Genomic DNA, 6,839 nt, shown 5'->3' on the forward strand with positions numbered 1-6,839 from the left:
TCAATTGTATTTACACAGTTCTGAATATTTAACTATGATATCCATTATAGAAATTAATCCAATTCGATGAACATGAATGTGCAAAGCAAAATTACTTTGAAAATGTCAAGTTTTCTTAATAAACATTATTCTTTCATTAAAGTGCTTCCCCTTTGACAGCAGTGATTACTTTAAGCAACTCTATGAGCCTTGAAACATTTTCCAACATCTCTAACCCATGCCCCCTTCCAGAAAATATAAAACACTCACCCTTCACTGTCCTCCTCCCTCCTGAGGGGACTGAGGATGTGTACCCTACAAGGTTTCTTCTCCTGATTGAGAATCCCTGATACTGAAGAAATGGAATCGCCAGCTGTATATTTGCTGAGCTTTGCCTTTCCATAATTTGACTGTAAAACAACAGATTTATTTTTGCCTTCCCAGAAACGTCATTTTTTATATTACCAAATATGCTTTTCAAACTCTACAGCTCCCTTCTATCCCTCATTCCTTACAAGATTTTAATACACTCCTTTATGGGGAAAAGACATCCCCTCTTGAGAATTGCTGAACCAAAATATAATTTCTGAATTACTATTCATGATAAAGCTCAATAACTAAGTTTGAGAAAACAGTATTCAATTTAAAGATGGAAAAATGCTGTATCATTGATAAAATGAATAATATAATATTGAGTATATTCTAATTATTAAACCAAATTATTTAAACTTCATTCTTGAAAACTAATGTAGAGACTTGTTTTTAAAATGATCTACTGAAATCATAATGAAATGCACCTTTCACACTGGTAAATTATAGTAACAAATTATATTGCCTTCCTTTGTTGAAATGTTTTCTTCGATTATATAATCCACTCATTTTCAGATATTCAGAGCTAAAACTTTTAGATTTTTCTAAATAAATTTTTATCAGTTTCACCTAGTTTAGCAACTTAGAATTGAATCTATTTCTTCTATAGAATTGCCAACTAGCACAAACATCTCTCTGACTGATGCACAATGACAAGAATATAAAATAGCCATGTTTGCAAGAAATACTTATATTATCTTTATTTTTCCAAATTCTAATAGAGTGAAATTCTGTATACCCTGAAGCTAGAATGATAATGCATATAGAGTTTTAAATATAGTTTTGGAGAAAATATGGATGCATTTCTTTCCAAATTTTAAAAATGATGTTCTGCGTCTCAGTTAAGCAGATTGGAAAGAGGAAACAGGAAAGGTCTACCTCCAGATCCAAGGTGAAGGGCCTAAATAAAATCATTCAACACAGCCCCCAACAAGGCACAATAGTTTAAAATTTTTCACCAGTGACACCAGGGAGGGGTCCCACTCCCATGGCTGTCAGTATTCCGAATTGATGTGCTTTGGGATGCTGTTCAGCTAGATGTTTGAAGTTCCTTCATATATTTTACCAATCTTCACATCTCGGAAGTATCTTTCCACAGGGTAATTTTTGGTGTAGCCTACTCCTCCCATCCACTCAATACATTTGCCAGTTATTAGGCCCGCAATCTCTGATGCATAGTACTTGGCCATAGATGATTCTTTAATGAATGGCCTTCCAGCTTCTAAAAGCCTTGCAGCGTTGTATGTGAGTAATCTTGCAGCTTCTAGCTGGGTGGCCACGTGAGCCACTTGGTGTTGGCGTCCCTGAAAATCAAATATTCTTTTGCCAAATTGTTCCCTTTCTTTAATATATGGAATAGTGTAGTCAAAACATCCTTGATCCAGTCCCAGCATCTGTGCAGCAATTGCTATTCTACTTTCATTAAGACCCCCAACGGTTTACTTATAGCCATGTCCAATTTGTCCCAGGATATTGGCTTCTGGAACCTTGACATTTTCAAATGTTAATGGGCAAGTAAAAGAAGCTCTGCTTCCCATTTTGTCCTCTGGTTTCCCTATATGAAGGCCCTCAGTATCACAATCTACCAAAAAGCAGGTAATTCCTTTATACCCAAGAGTAAGGTCTACATTTGCCATCACCATGAAGAGCTTGGCATCCTTGGCATTGCTAATCCACATCTTCGACCCGTTGATGACATAATAACTTCCTTTTTTATCAGCTTTGGTCTTCAAAGCAAATGAATCGCTACCTGCTCCAGCCTCTGAAAGGCAGAAACTTCCCATTTGTTCCATAGCTAGCTTGGGCAAATAGATAGCCTTCTGTTCTTCTGTTCCGTATTTTCCTAATTACTGTGTTCTGGATGTCACATACCAGAGCCACAGACGCATCAACTTTGGCTAATTCTTCTATCACTAGGATAGAGGAAAAAATGAAGCTCCTGTTCCTCCATATTTTGTGTCAATTTCAATACCCATCAACCCTTGTTGAAATAATCCTTCTATTACTGATTTTTCCATTTTTGAATTTTCATCCATTTTTGAAACCAAAGGAGCAATTTCTTCCTGGACAAACTTTTTAACCGTGCTCTTTATCATCCTCTCCTCATCTGTAAATGTTTGCAGAGGGGCATAGGGTAGGACGTTATTTGTTTGCTTTGAGTCCAGCTTCTCAAAGCTGGGAATTTCAAGACATCAGGAGGATTTTTCCAGGAAGACAGGCAAATTGGGAAGTTTCTTCTTAGCAGTGCACTGCCACACAGCAGCTGAACCGTGGCTCCCTCCATCTGCGCCCCAGGACAATCGCCCTATAATTCTTCTTTTCGTTTTAAGCATATTTATGTTTTTAAGTTTCTGCAATTTCTTTAGCATAAGATATATTTTAAAAGATATATACTATTCTAAAATCTAAAAATCACACACATTTTCAATAGTGACAAAACATATTTTCCTATTATATCTCCTGTTAAGGTTTTGTGACTCAGAATTAAGTTGGGACCAGGGTAATATTACTACTTGATACACAAATTATTCCTTTGACTTACTGAATGCAAACCCACAGTCAACACATTTATCAGGAGAGGAATAGTTAAGAGCATTTGTTAGGTTTGTATATGTACACAGTAAATAGCAAAATATTAGGTTTATGGGACAGAACAAGATAAACGAAATGAAAATTAAATGTCTGATAGTGTATTTCTAGTCTGTTTCAGCTGCTCTAACAAAAATATCATAGACTGGGTAACTTGTAAACAAAATAAATTTATTTCTTATACTTCTGGAGACTGGGAAGTCCAAGATCAAGGTACCAGCAGATATGCCTGATGAGAGCCAGCTTCTTGGTTCATACACAGTCTTTTCATTGTGTCCTCACATGGTAACAGGGGAGTGGGAACTCTCCAGAATCTCTTTTGTAAGAGTCTCTTCAGAGTATCTTTTGATCTCATTCAATGTGATGGTATTTTGACATGGGACCTCATGACCTAATCAAAGGTCCCATCTCTAAATACCATCACATTGGGTATCAGGCTTCAACATATGAATTTGGGCAGTGGGGAGGGGGCATAAATATTCAGTCTTTAGCATAGTGACTAAAGAATAACATAATATCTCTTCCATACCATTCCACAGAAAAGGATGTAATGCAGAAGAAAGGAAATAGTGGAAAGTTTGAAGGTCTGGGTTCTAGTCTTTGGACTGCACATGCTGCTTTCCTTTTGTTGTAGACAAGCTGTGTAGCCTCTATTAACCACAAAGTCCTCATCTAGGAAATATACTTGTTAGCCCCTATGAAAATCCTTAAGGTCTCTTCAAGCCTTAAGATTTTTTTTTGTTAAATTAACAATAGATCAAAGTAACATGAACCATGAATAGCTAAAATAACACGAAAAGTTATGATGCATATAAAGTTCTGTGGATTGTTCTCATCATAAATAAATTGTAAATTTTGCATTTTAATTATCCTTCCTCGACCCCCATCTAAAAATATATCTATACTGTTATTTATTTTGTAGTGTTGGGAGAAATGAACAAAGCTTGAGTGCTACACATGGTGATAAATTTAAAATATGTTAAAAAACGACGTTCTGATTTGGCAATCATTCTTTTATGTATATAATGAACCTGTAGTATTTTTCTTACAAATTTTACTTCTGAGCTATAGTTATCTACAAATACATGTGCATACATGCCTAATCTTTGGGTTTCCAAGAGTGATTGTAAAGAATTTTAAAAGTAAATCACTTTACAATCTCTCATGCAGTAAGTATGTGCTAGAGCAACTTATTATGGTGAGAGAAAGGATGTATCACATTGAGGTTTCATTAATTCCATATTGTGCTAAAGCACTGATACAAAAGAAGGACATGAATTAACAAACAGCACATTTTACTATTGAAGTATGTTAGATAATACAGTCAGATATTATAACCTAATTTCCAACTTAGAAAAGTTTTAATGAAAACTGTGGATAGTTGCTCAGATAAGCCAGAGGAGGAATGAAGAGCACAATTGTCCACCATTAATCCATTTCATTAAATTCAAGAATTTGAGCATATTAAGATAAATCAGAATAAAGATAAATGCTGAAAGCCATATACCTTTCAATCAAAAAACAGGATTAGGAGCTGACATTGAACTGAGAGAGAGACTAATTTAAACATGCTAGCCTCTGAACTTTTGGAGCCCCCCTGAGAATGAAGTTTTATTCATATGAAGCACTTGTTCTGAATAATAGCCATGTTCCTTTGGCACTTATACCTAAAGAGTTTAACTTAGTCAATCATCACTTCTCTCCATTGTCTTCTTACAGATAATTGTGTCTTGGGGCTGCAAATAATATCATCATTAACTCTTTGAGATAGCCACTGTGTCTTCTGAATAGTGGCAAAATCCATAAAGCAGTTGAGTGGATTTTTACATCACTGGAAACTCATCAGTCAAGAGATGGTAGTCCTGTTAAGCAGGTGACAGACATTAAAGAGATTCATTACATCTGAAAATGCCAACTCCTTGTAACAGCTTACTGAATATCCTTGCCACTACAAATGTCAGTGTGTAAGATGTGACTAATACTGTTGTCAGAAAGCTCATATACTTCAATGCCAGTTTTCATTGCACCTTTTGTTTGGCACATATTGGATGAAAATTGTATTATTTTTCATCCACTTGAAGAGGTAGATAATAGCTAGTGTTTGTTTATGATCACAGTGCTTCATTAAATACATTCTGCATTAAATGAATCAAACTTATTGGCTTTATTTCTGTAACTTTCTGTTGAAGTGTTTAAGGTTACACTATGAGTGATCAAAAAATACTTCTTGAGTAAGATGCTATGTTGACACCTTCGACAGACCTAAGAATGACTTCTAATGAGTCTGCATCTAGGTAAGTGTTGATGCTTCAAATATGAAGGTTCCAATACCCTGTTTGGATTAGAAGGGGAAAAATGGTATTTTGCCTATAGCTAGCATTTCCTAAAGATCCTTTCATAGGCAATTGTATTAACACAAGAACAGTTCTCTATATAAATGTCTGTGGTATTGGCACAATTCCTGGAATATTATGGGTGTATATATACATATATATATGTATATGTGTGTGTGTGTGTGTGTGTGCATGTGTGTATAAAATAATGACCAAAAATAACACCAAATAAAAGTTATGGGCTCCATTCTTCCTCTAAATTCTGGGGAATATAGGCTCAAAAATACTAAATCAATATACCCTATTTAATTTCCTCAGCTTCAAAATCTCCAATTCACATTAACCAAAAAGTGTGATTATTGATGCTATATGATGCTGATATCACTTACAGTGCCTGGAAGTGTTGCCCTGGTAGGGAATAGAAAATGATCTTATAATGTTTCTCTGAAGTTGGTTTATATATTTGATTCATATTTAAGTATGCTTATTCTTGAGAGAAAGTATAATATTCTCTGAAGAAAATTATTTCTAACATTCGTACCTGAAATGTCTTTCCTATACTCTACACTGGCCATTTTCCTATCTGAATGTAACTTTAAAACTTTAAAAAATATGAATGGATCACTCTACCTTAAAGTCCAGTACACTGGCTTCCTATGAATAAATTGTTCCTATCCACTTTAAGAAAGTCATCTGACCCAGAAATCTGACAAAGTATGCCAGAATATGGCAATTTTTTTTTCTTTAGAAGAGGTAAATCATATATCCTAGGAATAAAGTGTCTGCTACATTAATGCAGTTGACTTCTGGTCATAGTCTGTCCTTACATAGTGACTACTATATCATTTATATCAAACAAAGAAACATTTTAAAGGAGGCAAGGGAGGTGAGTGGCATTTGTCACACAGCTGTGCAGCGATATCTCAGGTAATTTCTTGAGCCTCTGATGTATTGTGCTATCAGTCTTAATTTTCTCCTGCCATTTCTTCATCAACCAAAGAAAAGGAAAAAATTATTTTCTTAAGATCTCAAGGGAATGTGGAAATAAGATCAAATAACCTATATTTAGCAAATAAAGTTTAAAAAAAAAGGAAAAATGAGGTGGCTTAAATTTTAGAAGATAGTCCTGATATATTATGTCCCCTTTAAATGCTTCCTCATCAGGTTACATGTTCTGCTAATTTTTAAAGAAATCTGAGCTAGAGATTTTATATTACTTAGACTAAAATAAACTATGTGAAGTAAAATGTACATAATATGGAGCTTTAAGTAATATTTTATTATGTCACTGTATCCCTGCCGGTGAGAGGCAGTGTTACTTAATTCTGAAAGGATGGTATGGTAAACTGTGTACATATTATTAGCTCTTTCTAATGCACACAATATGAAGAAAGAACTGAGATTTAAAGCATGAGACCTTAGTTCTAGACCAATCTGCCACTATCCAGTTACGAAATATTAGTGAGTGAACAAGTGTCTCTGGACATTGATAAATCTTCTTTTAACTGAATATATGCAACGAACAATATCTGAAATTCTATAATCACTAATGTCTTTAATTTTAATCTC

General features: G+C 34.7%; 1 pseudogene across 1 annotated transcript; it reads right to left on the reverse strand.

The window, feature by feature from the left end:
- Positions 1-1,343: 1,343 nt before the first annotated feature.
- LOC308621484 (short/branched chain specific acyl-CoA dehydrogenase, mitochondrial-like) lies at positions 1,344-2,632 on the reverse strand (annotated as a pseudogene). The gene has a single exon. The product of its transcript is annotated as a short/branched chain specific acyl-CoA dehydrogenase, mitochondrial-like (transcript).
- Positions 2,633-6,839: the final 4,207 nt, after the last annotated feature.

This window comes from Mesoplodon bidens, assembly GCF_964165515.1.
Source record: "Mesoplodon bidens genome assembly, chromosome: 1".
Classification (NCBI taxonomy): Eukaryota; Metazoa; Chordata; class Mammalia; order Artiodactyla; family Ziphiidae; genus Mesoplodon; species Mesoplodon bidens.